At 39.7% G+C, this 19,623-nt stretch overlaps 1 long non-coding RNA gene across 1 annotated transcript; it reads right to left on the reverse strand.

Annotated features, from left to right (window-relative positions):
- Window positions 1-5,025: 5,025 nt before the first annotated feature.
- LOC140671846 (uncharacterized) lies at window positions 5,026-16,864 on the reverse strand. The gene is made up of 3 exons (XR_012047801.1): window positions 14,962-16,864; window positions 10,700-10,797; window positions 5,026-5,878 (listed from the first exon to the last, which is right to left on the reverse strand). It is a non-coding gene; the product is annotated as an uncharacterized lncRNA (long non-coding RNA).
- Window positions 16,865-19,623: the final 2,759 nt, after the last annotated feature.

Here is a 19,623-nt window from a genome sequence, read left to right on the forward strand (position 1 = left end):
AAATTTTCAGAGATTTTTTTTACAAGAGTAGGCATCCTGTTAATTGAAATCGAGAATTATGCCTTAAGCTAACGCTTATGTCGCGTATTTGTGATTCGTTTATAATTCGTAGATAGTAATGGAGATTCGTTGAATTTGACTAATGAGCTTTCTTTATATTATTCGTGAATCGTGAATAATATACGCACGCATAGTCTGACTCTAGCATTATCTGTAACAATCTGCGCGTTAAAATTTCGAGAAATTTTATTATTCTCATATTTAAATCTATAAATAATACAAATTTTTAGAAAAAAAATCAATCCCTCTGCTTGGTATATATATAATATAATTTACATTACTTATTTTAATAATCCATAAAAATTCTTATTAAACCTTTCAGGTTTTTTTTCGTTACATATCATTACTGTTATATACATTGGCAGATATTTGAAAAATTATAGACTGATTGCAATAAGCTTTTTTACCGATTCGTTAGAGACGATATCTTTGAAAGCCAGCGCATATATCCCTCTTACTGTAGGTAGCACAGCGCGAACGCGTGTGGCTGATCATTTATTTAGAATCGACCGCGTATAGTCATGTCGGAGCAGAGATAAGTTAATTCCGCGTTGCATCTCAGAATCGATCGCGAACCGAACGAGGTGCAAGAAGGGGAGAGGGGGAGCAAGAGATCGACTTCGTTGTACATACTTTGAGGAAGACAGCGGCAGCTCGGCTCGGTGCGATTTTATCGGCGACGTTTCGTCTGTGCGCAGTAGGCGCATGTAGGACGAGCGCGTAACAACGTCTAGCCGGCCTGATAAGGCCAAGCGAAGCCTTGCTAATTATTTATCCACGCGGTAGTCCGCGGAGAGGTCATTGGCAGCGGGGTCGAGAGGGGAGCAAAAAGAGGTGCCACGCCGAGGGAGAAGACGTCTCACTCGAGAAGCGCATCGTGAAAGACATTGCGAGAAAGTGGAAGAGGGAAAAGAAAGAGAGAGAGAGAGAGAGAGAGAGAGAGAGAGAGAGAGAGAGAGAGAGAGAAGCAAGAAGCAGCGCGGTGGATGCTGGGAAGGGAGAGAGGCGCGAGTGGTATAATCGTGATAAGCAGGTGATAGATGCTCCTCAGGGCCCGCACTGCCGTTGCTCGCCGCAGACAATGGCTATTTGTTTCTGCCTCGACGAAGAAACACGTCTCCTTCTCTTTCTTCTTCTTCTTCTTCATTCTCATCTTCTTCTTCTTCTTCTTCTTCCACTTTGTTGTTTTCGTCGCCGTCTTCCGATGGTCCTGGTCGTAGTCGCGTCCCGAAGTCTCCACCTTCGCTCGTACATACGTTTCGTTCCAGCGAGAGACGGTCCACGGCATCGGCTAAATCACATCGACAGATAATCACAACTTAATTTGCCCCCCGCGGCGAAGTCCTGGTAGCCTTCATACGGCGAATCCGGCCGAGTCACTTCGGTCGAGGCGCTTCGGGACACGGATCGCCCAAGCCATGGGGCAGTGCCCGTGTGTTTCCTGCCATCCCCCGTGTGTTCGAGGAATCCGTGTGTGCCACGGGAGCTTGATCGGGCCATTCATTGTATGCAGATGCAACGAACGGAGATGCCGCGCTAGGCGAGAGACCGCGATAAAGCTTGACGTTAAACGGCGTTACCGGTGGATTTAAAAGTACCCGCATGTGGTGCGTTCGGTTTCGACACCGTATCCTTCGGTTCTCCCCACGTCATCCACTGACCCAAGGACCATGTAAAGCGAGATATAAAGATGCATTCCTAGCTCTAACGTGCACTCCTATACAAAGTCCTCCTCTTCCATCAAAAAGCTACTAGAAGAAGTTTAAAGCTTTGTCAGGGGCATTAGAGATAAATAAGCTTCTTAATTGTGATTTTTGTCATATCTACATCCTGTTTGATGAGCATTTGCACGTAATGCGGCGGCATGTGGTATTTACGCGCGCGCACGCGCGTCACGAGATGACTCGCTTATTATTATATATTTCTCTCTATCCGCAATAGTATATCGTTATGTCACGACGTGATCGCGGGGGGTAGGGAGATGAGGAGGCGCGCTGGTTAACGATGGTTAACGAGTCGGTCGAGTCATCGCTTTATTAACGCGGCCCCGAACTGCCCGCGCGTCATTAATCATCCGCGGGGGCCCTGGCATTGTGGGGCCCCCATGCATGCGCACGTCTACGACGCGCTTCAACGGCCACCGGGATCATCGGCACCTCTCCTTCGTCGGCGGCGGCGGCGGCGGCGGCGGCGGCGACGGCGACGCTGAGAACGGCCGATTCCACCGCGATGATTAGGACGAAAAAGCAGGGGGTGGAGCGCGATCGTGAATCGGCGGCAAATGAATTTTAATGACGAGCGGAGCCCCTGATCGAGCGCGAGTCTGTGGTGATTGATATATCAATGGAGTTGGCTTGTAAATGAGGCCACCGTAAACTCTGTTGGAACACGAGTAAAAGTGGCCGAGAGTGCAACTTAATTCTTATATATATATATATAATAACATATAAATAATGAATATATCCAAGGTATATATTCTCTGGGAAAACATACAAACTTGGAAACCTCTTCATTCTTCAATTTTTTCAGACTTATTGTTAAAGAATTTTTCAAAATTCTCTCTTTGATAATTTTACTTTTGTATAAATTATAAATATATATCTATCTTTGTTTATACCTATATTCAATGTTTTAACAAAATATTGAACATGTAGTATATATTCTTTATTTTAATTTTTAGTAATAAAAATTGAAAATGTTGTAAAAGGAATTTTAAGAATTTTTATTTCAATGAAAGCTACTCAGTTTTTTTTTCTTAGTTTATTTGTAACTCTAACGCTTGAAAGTTAAGTAGTTTTGTGTATTTCCTTTGTATGAGTGAAAAGCATTAAAAACACGTACAATAAAAAAATTTAAAAAAAATAAATATAAAATCAAAAAGTAAAATTTATTTTAGAAAAGTACATCAAAATATTTCTAAAATATTCTCTTTAGAATTTTAAACAAATATATCTGGAAGATTAGGAAATTTTCAGGGAGGTTTTTTTTTACAAGATTGGAGACCCTAATATTTATAAAAATACAAGGATTTAAAGATATATTCACAAGAAAAAAAGATAATTTATACAATATTTTATATGTATATGCATATTTAAATAATTTAAAATAATATATAAAGGGAGAATAGTATACACAATTTTATTCACATGTTCGATGTTAAGTCGCAGGAATATTACATAAACTGTTTTTTGTAAATTTTCGAGAACCATGTATGCGCTGCCGCTTAATTTATATTATATTCGCATGAGAGATCGCGCGCGAAATATAGTCGGGGAATACAAAGCTGGCGAGACCGATTATTTCGCAGATATACGCGCGAGAAATGTGATACGTCGTCGACTCGTTATCAGGGAACAAGTTCCAGGAAGATTAGAGCGGCTAATTAATAAAGCAGGATTATCCGCGTTACATCTCCGTGGTATTAGCCGGCCGAATGTTTTGTCTCGCTCTTTCTCCCGCTTCAAGGAATCCGATATCTCGATGACCGATCGAGCTTTAATAAAGTTCTCCGCCCGTTGGATCCTGGAATTCGGTGAGAGAAGGGATTCAACCTCATGAAAAAAAAAACTCCGAAGAGATAGAGAGAAAAAGAAGAGAAAAAGAGAAAAAAATAAGTTGATCCCTCATTATCAAAAATTTCACGGGCACAAATTTTTCTTCCGTATTGTATTATCACGTTAAGGATATCATGTGCGCGAAATGGCTAGAAAACGTAGATATAATTTCGTAATCACTTCTTTACACGCAAATCGCGATAAAAAATTTAAATGGTTATTTCACAACACACTTTTCAGTATTCTTCTAAATCCGTCAAAGTGCTTGAAAAAAACTTACCTTCGTGATAGTGTATCATTTGCTTTTTTTCGCACATCATAGCTATTTCTAGATCTTTTAAAAAATTGAAACTTGTTGGGTAACTTCATTACCATATCTGGTTCTTCCATATTTTAACGTACATAATTTACAATATTTGCTCTTTATTATTTTTCTTCTTGTTTCTCATATCTCAATATTTATGCATCGTTTTTCAGAATGAGAAATGAATTGTAACGACTGTCATTTGAAATTAATTTCTTTATTTCTTCGCATTTATAAGAATTCAAAAAAAGCTATCAGAAAAATCACAAAAATATTCGTAGATCGCATCATTTGAGAGCCACTGATTATACAGAGGCAGATGACAGCTCTATCAGGCTCTAGGAGGCTGTGTGGAGTAACCTACAATTCGTGCACGTATCCGTGGATTCGTACGACTTATCGAGAAGCTTAATAATACACGAACGCGGACATGCGTGTGCACGCGACATTGGTCAAGATTATTCGTGGTGTATATCTCAAGATTATTCAATGGCACATACGTATCGATCGGGCTCAAATGGTTCCCGCAATTATCAATCGTGTCTACGATCGTGTATGCGCATATGTAATCGCGGACTTGCAGTTCTCAGTTCGCGATTAACCGCAAATTGCGCCACTGGATATTTAACAATCTGTTTGGGAATATAAACAGTTCGCATTTAAATTAATAAAACTAATTTAATTTACTAAAATTAATTAAATTTTTTGTCGTTTTCCGAATATATTTATTTTCTTGATCAAGATATCTGAGATCTTTTTTATGACGTAAATAATTTAGAGGAACATTTTTTTCTTCATACATACATAAACTAATTCTGGATAACACTAAATAATTTAACGTTCCATAAATAAAAGGTAAAAGTTTAAAAATTTTTATTTTATATATACAAAAAAAATGATGATCATAAAACAAACAAGTAGCTTATTTCTCATGAATATGTAAAATATTCTCTTATTAGATTAAAGAAAATTTTATATAATAAAATATCTTTGAATATATAACTCTTAAAAACTAATACAAAAATGTTGTTTTATGAAAAAATAAAATTGTCTAAACACAAAATTGTTGCACATAAAATATGTTTTTCCTCTATAAAAAAAAAAAAATACAATAAAATTTCATAAGAATCTATCACACACATATATCGAGTTGTTCTTAAATTACAATTTTTTTTAAGGTCAAACACACTCGTCGACTTTCTTTAAATCGCATCCTACGCTTATTCGCACACAAATCCGTCATTACGTCGATGCTGACGTGTTCGAGAGTCTCTCAAACCACGTGCGAAACGGTCATGTTTTATTTATGAGATGCAACCGAGAGAGGAGCGGGCGCGCACATAGACGTCACGGAGTCCACTCACGGCGGACTTTTATTAATCTAATCGGTCCATTAATATTTAACAGTTGATTTTTGGCACCGGTCATCATTATCGACGGTGTAAAGACCCGCGCGCGTACACACTGGGGCGGGGACACCGAGGGGAGAAGGGGCACTAGAATATCAGGGTGAAATTGAGCACGTCGCGACGCGGCCTGAATCCTAATCGGTGAACGGCTGCGCGATTGGTCGACGAGTAAATTGGTTGTTTCGCTACCGCGAGTATATCGACATAATTAGAAGATCAATTTTCTCGTAACGTCATGTAATTTACTGGCGTTGCTTTTATGAACCTGCGCTGCTTTCTCTGTCTCTGTCTCTGTCTCTGATCTATTTTTCGAACTCGCTCTTTCTGGACCTTTCTCTGAATTTTTTTGTCGTTCAACGATATTGTCTTTACGAATCCTAATCGCAAGTTCCGACCTTTATTTGTAGAGATCTCTTCCAGCTGATCGTCTACTTTTGTTATATTAGTTAATCTCTAATTCCGGTTAACGGATCTCGGCTGAGGGTCCTCGAAGAAATATTGCACATGCTACACATAGGCTGTGAGGGTTTGGCAAAGAAATGTTACTACAGCTGGAACAGAAAGAAACAAGGATATAACAAATAATTCCATTAAATAACATCTTACTCTTTTTCATGTCACGTACATGTGAATAAACGCACAGCTTGAATGTTTTGTGGGATTTTTAAAATTTCTTTAACGGCTATATGTATAATAATTTTTAACCCTTATTCCGTATAGGTGGGTCATTTTTGTCCGTGATTTTCTAATAACGTCAATTTCTCGAAAACAAATAATCATAAAATAATATTTAATTAAATAATATTTAAGTAAATTATATTTCAAATTTATTATTTTAGTCTTTATTTAGAATGTTCAAAGAAGATATATACATTTTTTCAGATTTTTTAAAACACTTTTACATATTAATAAACTTATCAAAAGTACGCTGACCCAACTGTACAGTTAAGAGGTGCCAAAAATAACAATACGGAGTAAGGGTTAAGTACGTACATATATTTGTCTTGCCTATATATTAACATTTGGAAATAATTGTACAGAATTTCACAATTATTTACATTTGTATTTCGCAGCAGTTTTTAAGAAATTATTAAATTTATAATTTATTTTCTTTCAATTTTTATAAACACGCGTGCAAAAAAATCTGATATTAAAAGAGAGGGGAAAGAAAAAGTTAAGCTGTAACGTATTATATTTACAGAAATTTGTCATGACGGTTATAATGGACACCAGGCTCGCTCATTAAAATATTACAAATTGGACATAATTAAGCGACAAAGTCGGAAATATTTTTATGCAGCCAATCGCCTAAAGAAATATTATCTATATACGCAAGCAACATTTTTTCGAAGAAACCGAAGAATCCCCCCCAAAAAAATGCAGTTACTTCTTACGCAACTGTATCCAATTACCGAACAGTGTAATTCATATAGTCCTTATAACGCCATAAAGAGAGAAAGACGAGGAGAAAAAGAGAGTAAGTGTGTAATCCTGTCCCGAAGCCTACTTTATTCAAATTTATTCCTCTGGAAGCTGTGTGGAAGTGACTTGTACGCACATATGCGGCAGAAGAACGTCCGCCAAGTGGCAACAGTTAAACTGGATCTTCGCAAAAGCAACCTCGTGATCAACCTTAAGCGAGCCACTTATCCGATAACTTATCCCGAGATAGAGTGCCGAGAGATTCGCATAATACGGCGCGCGAAAGGAAGAGCACGAGGCGAGGGGGCGGTGGCGAACAGGTCCGTGCCCGTTAAACACACATTTTAGGTACTCCAACCGCAATGTCCGCTTAACTATGGTTTAGTGGAAGTTAAACCAATGATTATGTTGTCAGGCCCCGGGTGGGTGGAGAGGAAAGTGATCGCTCACCGGTCATCTAGACGCTCGCGCGAGCGCGAGGAGCCACGCATATGTATGTGCGCGCACGATGGTGCCTTTAGGTCCGTTTCACACCGGTCTGCATAAATCGTCAGAATACTCTCAGAATAGTTCTTGGAAAAACGTGAAAAACCTAAAAATCTTAGAGAATTTTTTTTTCTATCAAGAAAAGTCAGGAATTTGTCATAGAATTTTATTAACTCAGGGATTTTAAATATATATTTATATAAATATATATTTCTCTCTATTTATCTTAACAAAATATATTGAATACGCGGTATATATTTTTTTATTTTAATTTTTGAGTAAAAAGCATTAGAAAACGTATACGATAAGAAAAATTTATTTTTCAACTATTTCTCTTTAATTGGAATTTTGAACAAAACCACCTGGGAGATCAGAGAATTTTTTTATAAGATTTGAATAGACACCTTGACGCTGGAAAGAAGAGAAGAAATATTATGTATATTCAAATTGAAGCGTGTTTCATTTTTTGCATAAAGCAATCTTTAATGCAAATTTAAATCATTGATATAAAATACAGGACGTACTCTTGAATTTCTCGATTAATAAATAATGTAATCGTAATTATTTATATCTTTTTAATGGCTCGAAAATCTTGGCATCAAATTCGTGACTTTCTTCTTTATCCGAATCAAAAGATTGACAATATCCGTCTTTCGATTATAAACGAGATTGCTCATACATATTTCCGAGTATAAAATATTTTATTCGGAAAGAAATGCTTTCCTATTAGCCATCCAATTATCATTCCATCGCGATCGGCGTGAAAGCGGCCTTAACTCGATCCGCATCGAATTCGCTCGCGCGAACATTTGTGTTCTTGGGAGAAAGAGAGAGAGAGAGAGAGAGAGAGGCCGCAATCTCGTGTGTGCTGCTACCAACACCATAGTCACGCACGATCCGCGGCGAGCATTAATGCCTCGCAATACAGCGTTCACCTATGCTCAGTACACATACACACGTACGTACACGCACATAGTGTAAATCCAGATACACAGCCGGCTAAGCGAGCCGATTCATCAACATTATCACTGACGGCCGTACTTGCTTCACGGTTTACACTACGTGTGCTCATGTGTACGTGTACGTGTATGTGTATGCGAAGAGGATAAAGAGGTTCCCAACCGAGTAATGTAGATATTGCAGGTGCATTCCGATATCCTACCGTGTGCCTCCGACATCTACGAGTCCATCGATCTAATTCATTCGACCGGTCCGTAGAACCGGAGATAAACGTCGATAACGATTTTTCCGCTGGCATTGTTGAATAAGCAAGATGGTGTTTCATCTGATAAAGGGAAGTGAAATGTGCCGGAGAGAAATAAATCGGAAAATGGAGAGCCGTTACGAGAAAGTGTACAAATGACAGTAATTAATTAACTATTTATAATCAAGTCGGAAATGCAAGATAACAACGGTGATTTCAAAAGTGTAGCAAGTCAAGAAACATGACGAAGTTGAAATTACAAAATATAAATGTGAGATTTAGCAGATTTCTAATCTTTTACAATCCTTGTTTATTCAGAGAAGAAATGTGTGCAAAAAGAATGCAAGTATAACCCTCGAGGAATTTCATCTTCTACAACACTTGGAACAACGTGCAAATAACTACAAACTACGTTGTAATCATTAAATAAAACAAATGAGAAAATCGCACGATCATCTGGCGTATCGGAGGTAAATCAAACATCTTGAAGAACGCCGGCTTTTACGCACGATTAACGTAACTCGCTGCATCCATTCACCGCTAAAAAGTGCACGTCAGCACGCTTGCGTGCACCCGATTGAGGCCCGTAAAGAGGATCGATCATCGAGCGAACGGATAGCACGTAACGAGATAACTAGTAATAAGGAGGTAATGACTACCAGAAAGAGAGAGGAGTCGAGGCGAAACGTAGAAGGGGAATGGCGAAAAAAGCGCGTCGAGGACGAAGCAAACGAAACAGATAGAAAGAGAGAAGGAGGGAGAGAGTTTCAGAAGAGATCGATATAACGAGGATACAAGCGAGTGTGCGCACGCGAGAGAGAAAAAGAGAGAGAGAGAGAGAGAGAGAGAGAGACATCGCGAAGGGAAGAATAAACGAATGAGAAAGGACAAAAAGGAAGATGACGAAGAGGGAAAGGACGAGGGAGGAGAAACGCCCGCTCGTAACTTCGGACACTTAAACGTCTCCGAGGCAGTTTCGTCGGCTAAAATCGCGTTCGACGGTTAAGTCAACAATCCCGGCCAATCGCCGGTTCGTTTGCGGTTATTGCTCGTAAAAAGGGGCGCCCTTTCGTGAACGCAAGCGAAAATCCATATTTCGCCGAAGGGGTAGGACTGTAGGCCAAAGAAGTCCAAGGGATTTCCCGTTTTTCGCAAATATTGACTGCGCGAAGTATTATTTATTTATTTAATCCATTTGAAAGAAAGAATTTCTAATACAAACTGTTAATTAGACAATAGAATTAATATAACCCAGTTACAAATAAATAATTAATCATAATTCAATAAAATTACAATTTAAATATAATAATAACATTCACATGTCTATATGATATAATACTAAATAACGAAAAAGTATTCTTTTAATTAAATTTAGATCTGTATGAAAAAAATTTATATTGAATTATTATATAAAATATTATATAAATTTAATTATATATTATATATTATATAAAATAATTCTATATATAAAATAATTATATAATATTATATATATTATATAAAATGTTATATTAAATTATTATACTAAAGTTTATTGGACTACGTTTTAATTCGTCAACTATAATGGGTTAACTATATTTTTTCCAAGATCACTAAATCTTAATTAAATATAAATGACTCTCCTTCGATCGTATAAAATATATTATAATTTAACTCTTATACTTGAATCAAGTGTAAAACTTACTTACTCCGGATATGGGGCACACAGGCTCGGAATGTCTCCGTTCGAGAGGACATTTTCCATCAAAGAAAAACATTGTGGGCGCCCCTTAAGTAGCCGGCGATGTACAATATATAGTATCGCGCGTGACGCCGACCCATTATTTTCGCTCGATGAAACAATTAGTCAGTCGACCCGGCGACTGTAATTAGACAAAGGACAATTACGGCGAGTAGCCTCGTTATCTCCGCCGTTACACCGGTGGACACGTGTAAGACAAGCTGTTATAAATTATCGACTCTCTCTCCGCCTTACGCCCATCGATCTGCCCCAAATGATAATGATTGCCCGTGTCTTTCTCTCTGTCTCTTTCGCCTTTTTCCTCCGGCGCGATTTTGACGGTTGTGCGCATCTTAAAAAAACGCAAAAAAAACAGGATGCGAGACATGTAGGGAGAAATGTTGAACGAATCCAGTTGATTTCAGATATGCGAATTGACTCGTCGTCGATCGATGTTATCGGTCGTTCTTAAAATGCGTTTTGTTCACTATGATGCATGGATCGTTTTCGAAAATTCAAACATACGCATTTGATAATTACCATCAGTTTTCTACATACGTATGCGCCAATCAGCGTATCGTATGTTATCGATCTACAGTATTCGGTTGAGCAGATGTCCTCGATTTTTATGCAGGAATCTAAATAAAAAAATTATAATAATATATATTAAAACGTTTTTTTTTTTTTTAAATGTAATATATATAATATATATAATACGAATAATATGTATAAATATACTTATTTCATATATCATGTATATAGACAGGTAACTTGACAAATAATGAATTATGTCGAGTGAGAATTGTTGTTTGAAAAAAATATGTACGGAATTTGTATGCAAAACAATTATCTTGAATTAAAGTTGTGTTGGATTAAGAAAAATCAATCGTATTGCGAAACTTGATCGAGATTTGCGTGCAACTGCAGTATGCGGCAAATATACGTAGAAACCCGCAACGTGCGTGAGCGGGTTCCGGAAATTAGATATACCGGTAATCGCACCATTAATAATGCGCGCGCGAGCGAGTCTCGATTCATTATTTAACGGCAATTAGGTCGGTATAAATTGATTGCAGGTCGGCGTAGTGCGCAGCTGGATACTGCTAAATAATACGTCGCCGTGAGATCAATGACGCGTGACGACACTCGCGTTCGCGAATAAAACAGTCGGTCGGCGCGAACGATGGAATCGCGCGGATGCGCTTAATCGCTCTCTCTCGCGCGCGCGGATTAATCAACGCGATTTAATTACTTCGAAGGAACGCGAAACGTTGGATGCAACGCACGTGCATGGCGACGTGCATGCGACAACCGTACTACGGTCGAAATTAACGTCAATGAAACGGTCCGTTGGCGACGCACGAGTCGCATCTATGTATTCCCCCTTTGATCGCTGCGATTAAATCTGAATCGCGGTAACCAGGAAGTCGCGGTCGTCTCGCGGGATATCTTGAATAACGAGCAAGCGGGGCGCGTCCGAGAAAAATGATGGGACTGGCGCAATTAGCGGAGCAGATATAATGCAACGATGACTGCGTATCTACGTGCACGAGATGGGACCGCGCCTCGTAGCGTTAAAGAGGAACTGGATGGATCAGCTACGTCATAAGTTAATAAATCTAATATATTTCGAAACTTATAAATTTGATTTATTCATTGAATTATTCATGCGCAAGCACTTTTACTCTTTTAAAATATAAAATTACTAGTTAAATTTGCGAGTTAAAGCATAAAGTATTTGCCCAATAGAGTAGAATTTTTAATCTCAAAATCATAAATATTATTTTATATCGAACTAACTTTTTGATATAGTGACTGTGAATCACAAAAATTCGAAATAAAAATTTTAATTTGACAGGACAAATCTGTACTATACGTCATAAATTAATTTTAAATAACTTTATTCAATATCAAATTTATGAATCTTGAAATGTATTAAATTTATTAACTTTTGACGTAGCTGATCCGGCTAGTTTCTCTTTAATTTTCCGCGCATATGATCCGCGACTGGTAATCTGCAATTCTGGAGCGGTAGATGCTACTTGGGTTTCTTTTACAGGAAATTACAAGTGCATTCGAGTGTTACAAAGGCTAGGAGCTACATGTTATCTCCCTGGCCGAGGTGAGCCAGAAATGCATTTTCTGGGTCGATTAACGGGTCCGTTCAACCCTTGCAGCGAAAATAGCAATCGCCGTTGTGTGCACAGCTCAATTTTGTGGATATTTAATACGCGATACATGAGAGAGAAAGAGATCGTGCGAAGCGATAGTTACATATCGAATCATTTTCACAGTAATTACACAGATCGTTTGATATGTCTTGATATCGTTGGAAGTTCTTAATCGCCGGACTCTAATTACATAGATGTTTATACGAGATGCTAAATTCCGAAAGGCAAGCTGCGGGCTGACGTGCAACTCTAGATTAGAACGATTGATCGTACATATAATCTTTACACGTGTTTTAATATCTAATTCCGCGCATTTTGATGGAAGTTTCTAGGACTGGAATATTATTATGAGCGATAACATCTCTCTTCTCGCTCTCAATAGCTGATTAATGTAACGAAACCTTTACATGTTTTGCCGGAGATATTTGATCGATTATTATGCTACTATACTGCAAGTATTTTTACGAGTGCTACCAAGCGTAGTAGAGTATGACGTTAAGTAGTCAACTTGATTCGAATCGAGTTTGGTGGCGAAAGTTTCGAGAAGAAATGTATAAAAGTTGCGACGACGTGGCCCATCGATATCGCGGCGTCGTTTTTCACGGTGATACAACAAATGGCGGTGTTTACCGGAGATTTATACGTACGCGTGTATGTCGTTACCATTTTTACACACACGTGCGCGCATATACATACATTCGGACATAGCCGGGTGACTCCCGGGGGACGCTGAAGAAACGTGCTTGTCAATTGCGTGGCAACGTGGTTCACGATTGGATAACGCGAGGCTGCATCGCTATCGTGCTTCGATTATTGGTTAGACACGGGGTTGGTGGGCGAGGCTGGAGGCAGCATTTGCAGACAGCATCCAGCAGAATCCACCCGCGCCCGTTCTCTTTCTTTCTCTCTCAATTCTCACTCCTTCTCCCTTTATTTCGTCCTCCTTCGCTCTTTTATTTTTTTTCCCCCGATTCTATCTCCCGCGCAAGGACTGTAGGATGAAAAAGACACGAGCACCTAATTAACCAACAATCCGAAACAATTTGGTCGCTCAGATGCTATCTGCGCTCTCAACCGAGGCTGCTGGACCGAGGGCATCTCGAAACCTTACAGCCGCAGCGAGAAAAAGATACTATATCACGGTGCAAACAAATGTTTACATTAAGATTGAAATATATAAAAATATATAAATGTGTTTTATAATATTTAAATATTATTTAATAAATATTATATTTAAATATTGTTTTTATAATACTTATTGTTAAAAAATATTTATTATTAACTAGTAACATATTATTATAATTCAAATATCTTCATATGATATATTTTAACTTAATTTCTATATTCAATAACGAATAGCTAAGAAAATGTTTCGTTAATTTCATTCAATGTTTGCTCGGTAACCAGGGATAACTCCTTCATTCCGCGCAATCTCGACGGATCGTGCGGAATCACGGTCTCGAAAAGTTCCCACATTCTAGCGCGAATTATCGTGAGTATAACTCGTATCTCGCTACTCTGCCATTCGTCGATCTTTACCCTCCGTTAAACGCGCGCTTTCGAAGAATTTTCCCTGCGATCTCGCAAAAGTGGTAGGCAAGATAGAAATGCATTCATGCATATAAGCGAGGAGAGACGATGCAGATAGGAGGAGGATTAAGAGAGAGGGGAGCGAAGGAATAAAGAATGAAAGAGGGCTGGGGAGGAAGAGAGAAAATTTCAGCCGTAGGTGGAGAAGACGCGCACCTACTTCTGGTGCATCTCGACGCCGATAGGCCGAGATCTCTTTGCACGCTTATTACCCTAATACCTGTACTTAACACACTGTTGCCCGCACATATCCGTCGTTTATTTGCTATGGCAACGACCGGGTGTCCCGTTTTATCCGGTGAATTCACCGCGGATGTACGGCCGTTTGCAAGTTTTTTCCTCGCATCCGTCCACGCGCGAACATTAACTACTTTGATACAAATAAAGATTCAAACGCGGTATTATCACGTAACGACTGATAACCGTCCATGTAATGGCTATAAATAAGTTTAGTAAAAGTAGAAAAAGAAAAATGAAGGGGCAGGAAATTTTCGGAAGTTTGTGTGCGTACGATTTCGTTAATGATCGCATGAATTTACATTTGATATTCGTAATTATCGGCGAAAAGGTGTGTTCTTGGAAATTACACGAACAGGCGGATAATGTCGGATCTGTATCAACGGGGCGTCGATTGCCACTCGAAAGAAATCCAAATTCCACGGAACGATCTTATCCGCGGTCGAAGAACGGGAATTATCATAACGTTACTGCCAATTTCTAACGAGACGGTCGAGAGGACATGAGGAAGGAAGAAAGAAGAATGGTTAAATCGGAGCGAGAGAGGAAGGGAGATAAACAGAGACAGAGGGGAAAAAAAAGAGGGAATGCGAGAAAGATAGATAGATAGATAGATAGATAGAGAAAGAGAGAGAGAGAGAGAGAGAGAGAGAGAGAGAGAGAGAGAGAGAGAGAGAGAGAGAGAGAGAAGGAAGAAGAAACGAGACGAAGTGAGCGTTTTGCTCTACGCACCCGGTATATAGATCGGTTGTACGCGATGCTGGCCCAACGGCGTGGCGTTCTTGGCAGATAATTATCACTAACCATCAGCTATTTGCGAGGAATGGCTGATAATTGCTACGTTGTTGAGCCTCTCTCTACCGGAGCGATAACCCGCCTAGGACTCCTTTTAGACGAGCAGCTCTCGCGCGGTCACTGCGATCCCTCCGGGGCCCTACGGAATCCTTTTCGTATTTTATTTTGCCCTGCCTCCCTTTCTTTCCTCTGCTGTCCCCTCCCTTCGCCCCATCTCCCCGCGGCCACGTCGCGCGTTTTCTTCGCGTGGCGTTTTGGCGCGCCCCTCGAAAATGCATCCTCGTCCAGTTGCAGGTTGAATCAGAACGTCCAAGATATTGCGGTCGATGTTTCGATCGAGATCTGAAACTTTTTTAAATTCTGTAATATGATATTTAATTAAAAGAGATTATAGTACTAAATTTGTTGCTTACATTTGATTTAATTGTTATTAATTATGACAATTAAATTGATTATTTCTCCGCTGCCATTATTATCTTCGTCTTTTATCTGGAGATTTATGTTAAACAAAGTAATTCTTTTCTAAGACATATCTAATCTATTCTAACTACAAAAAGTTTAGCTCTGTATCTTCATTAAACTCGAAGCAGATAAAACCATCCTGTTCAGCACCATGGATTCGTTCACGTTCCTCGCGTGGCACGCGATTCCAATTTATCGCGTCGTGGCTGGGCGATCTCGCGTTTAATATCGTGTACCGTAAATCCCAAAGGTTGTATAAAACGTCAACGCGCATATAATTGTTTAGAAAGAAGAAAAAAAAAAAAAGAAAAGAAAAGACGTGGGAAGAGAAGAAGAAAAAAGAATCGATCCATTCCACCAGGTGAGAAGTATCGCGCGCGTGTATGCACAACGCAGGATCTCTTGTCCCCCGCCAGTCGGATAACTCTCTTATTGCCCTGTAAATCGTAATGTTACACCAGCAATTTAATAAAGCCGTGTGCGCGCGTTCACTTATCCCCACTGACGAGTCCGGGCTCACATAATAATGTTAATGGCGGCGAGTATATCTTCTAGGACAGCGAGAGGAAGGATATGTTTGTATGCATATGTATGTGTGTGTGTATGTGCACGTTTTCTCATGTGTTTGCATGTGTACGGTTACCTCTACACCCACGTGATAATACGATATAATCCTCGAGAAAATCACGCGCGCGCGAGTATTTTCACGTTCCGGACTATCCGTTTAATCTCTAGGTGTGATATCACAACGTCGTCGCAATAATAATAGTAACGCCCGCGCGTGTCGCACCCGTGAACGCAATCCGTTATCAATAACACGATTGACAAACACCCGTTCTCGCGATCAGACATGATGTTTATCATGGATCGATCCAATAATACGAGTACGTATCTTTAAATCATCAGATACATCAGATAAGGTAGATTTGTGTGTTTATCTCGGAGCTATTTGATTTATTTGTCTCTGGTAGATTTGATAAGTAACTTTACTTTAAACCTGAAAATTTTGGAATTTATATTGCCTGGATGAAATCCCTCATGACGTTCGGCGATCCCATCGATCGATTAAAATCGTCGAAACAGCTGTTACATACACTCCGGTGGTTTCCAGCGTGACGCAAATACGTACATACATATAAGCGGACGCATATAGCAAGCATAAATTGCAGCGAGAATCTAAAATGTTAGCGAGTTTGCGCAGCAAATGAGCTGTGCTCGTGCAGACAATCGTTTAGAAGCGATAGGCGCAACAGAAAAATCCACCCCGACAACGTGTAGTGTGCTGTTTGCATTCCTGTCAGCGCTGCGCGATACTCGTATAATATACCTGCAAGCAACAGCATACTATGTACTAGCACGTGCACAGCTATGGCACAGTTAGAGGGAGAATTTGCGTGGCGAGAGATGAAGTGCCGCCACGTTGCAGCATCTAACAGCGAGAAAACGAGAACGTGCGTCGCGTCTCGTCTCTCTCTCTCTCTCTCTCCTTTCGGCAGCGAGAGGCGAACGGACGTGGACGTGGAACGGAGATGCTAGGGGAACGAGGGATAGGGCGGGAAGTATAGAAGGAATAAGGTGTAATCAGTTTAATGAATAGTCGCCCCGCGTAATTACGGTGAGGCTTCGTAGCCACAGATTCGCGCACGCACACTTATGTGAGCGGACACATTGACGAGCTCGGATTCAGAAGTTAGAGAGGAGAAGAGAAAGAAAAAGACAGAGAGAGAGAGAGAGAGAGAGAGAGAGAGCCAAGTTTGATATTTTTGAAATTAAAATGCATGATATTATAAGATAACTACCTTCAATTAAGGCACTAAATATATGATATCTAAATTACAATTTATTTTATATTTATGAATTTTATAGATTCTCTATTTTTGAAGAGATTATTATACCAAATGTGTATACTATATTTTAAAGATTAATATCGAATCTGGATAATATAAAGAAAATTCAAAAATTACATATATCGTTAAACATCGATTATAATCTAATTATGAAATAATATATTTATTTCATTTATCTATCTATCGTACCAGAGAGAAAACGTCATCCGGTACGGCGTTTCCTCTAGTCATTGACCGGGGGCGCGAATTTTTATGGCAGTTTATAACAACGTTTGCTCGGCGAGCATTCGATCGTTGAAAAGGTAGTGTCGACTCGCGCAAGCTTGCCAGTGATCGAATAAAATGAATCGAGTCGATCGAAAGGAGACTCGGCGTGGGTGACCCGCGAAATTCCCCATATGATTGCTGCGCGTAGTAAATAAGTCTTTTATAGCCCCGTACATATTCAGTGCATATTTGATAACACAAGGAGTTGCGATAAAGATTAAGAGAAAATATATACCTATAGCAAATAAGAAACTGATTGCAGTGTCAGCTGATTTCAAATAGACTTACTTTCAACTTGTCCGCTAACTCCAGATATCGTTATCTATAATTTTAAATAAGAAATATATAAGGATAATTAATTTGAAAGAGAAAGAAGATGGATAGGATCTACAAAATAAACCACTAGGCATCCGTCAAACGAACTGAATGATTGACCAGCCAATGATTACCTGAGACGATCGAAAGACACTCTCACGGAACTAGAAACGATCTCGATACTCGCTCAGAATACCTGAGAATCGACTCGATCCGGAAGACGGGCTCAACACCGTGTATAAGTGTCCCGCGATTTTCTACGTCTGATTTGCGCCACGACGAGGAATCGTACAATCGAAGAATTGAATTACACGATTTGCCGCACGATTCCCTCGTCCGTACGAGGGATACACCATCGATAGGTCGCCGGTCGAGAGACCATCGAGGTCACAGCATAAACCATGGAAGAAGCAGAAGAAACAGCAGCAGCTTCAGCAGCGGGGCCCCCGTGAGGTATTGCCGCGCGTAACGCCTAATAACCGAGTATCATCCTGGCAAAGAGAAGGAAGAGGGAGGGGTGAAGGGGGATTTCTACGATTCGAGATCTCGATCCCCCGTGGATCTGTCTAATGTGGGCCAGCCACGCGAACCTATCATAACCTGGGCCAACCTCGGCTCGCCGTAACCACATGTTTGCCCAGGTAACTTCTCTTTCTTTCCCCTTGCTTCTCTTATTGCTCTCCTCGTCGCTTCTTCCCAGTGCCTATCGCCACCCTGGATTTCCTCCCGGAATTTGCATTTCTACGAGTGCCGTCGCTTCTCCATTCCCGCGGCGATAATGCCGGCTGTCTCACGTCGATAAGTATTCATTGTCAGTCGGCGAATTTACTCGGCGCGAAAAAAACCGTACAATACTGGTTGCGTCGCTGACGCAAGTATTCCTTCGCGCGATCTAACTGTTAAAGCATTTCGCGATCGTCGCTTTCGATAATCTATTATTTCTCGAAATGCCAGCGATAAAAAAAAAGTAAAAGTTAATAAAGATTCAAATTTTATCACGCGTCTGTCTACAATATTTTTAAATATTTTTAAAGTTTTCATTATTTAGTATCAAAAAAATAATGTATATATATATATATATATATATATATACATATATTTGCATTATACATATTATTATACTGCAAAAATTATTATAATAAAAAGCTTGAATAGTGAAAAAAAACTTCGAATATGACAAGCATACAAATATAAACGTTTCAGTAAACCATATCAAAACTTCTATCCGAAGGTACAAATAGAAGAACAGAAAGTTGACGAGATAATCAGAGACTTAGTGAGATGAAGAGGAGTCAGCATAATTTGAAAATATGAAGCTCAATCAAATGATCCACCAATCTAATCCATGGAAGAAAAAAAGCCATACGTAGTTTTGTACGTGTCATTCATTCGAGAGACGAAGAGCACTCGACGTCCTCGTCGGCCATCTGGTTTCGTGGCATCAAAATGCTGAGAAAATATCTTCGCGGATCTAAGATATCTCGCTCTCTTCTAAGTTCACGAACGAGAGATAATTCTCGCAGCGTGCGTACAGATTGCGCACGCATGATTTTTCACGTCGTACACGCTGTTTGCGGTCGCTCGGTGAGCATAACACATGCGTTCGCATCGGACACGCCTGCATCTCTTTATGCACACACCCGATCGGTGCACACCCCCGACAATAATGTAAACAAAATGGTACCACTATTTCATTGGTAACCCGACACTCTTGCGTTGAACCCACACACATCGCCCCCATCGTCGTCCCCTCTATTTCTGCGTTCCTTCTCTTTTCTAC

This window comes from Anoplolepis gracilipes, chromosome 12, assembly GCF_047496725.1.
Source record: "Anoplolepis gracilipes chromosome 12, ASM4749672v1, whole genome shotgun sequence".
Classification (NCBI taxonomy): domain Eukaryota; kingdom Metazoa; phylum Arthropoda; class Insecta; order Hymenoptera; family Formicidae; genus Anoplolepis; species Anoplolepis gracilipes.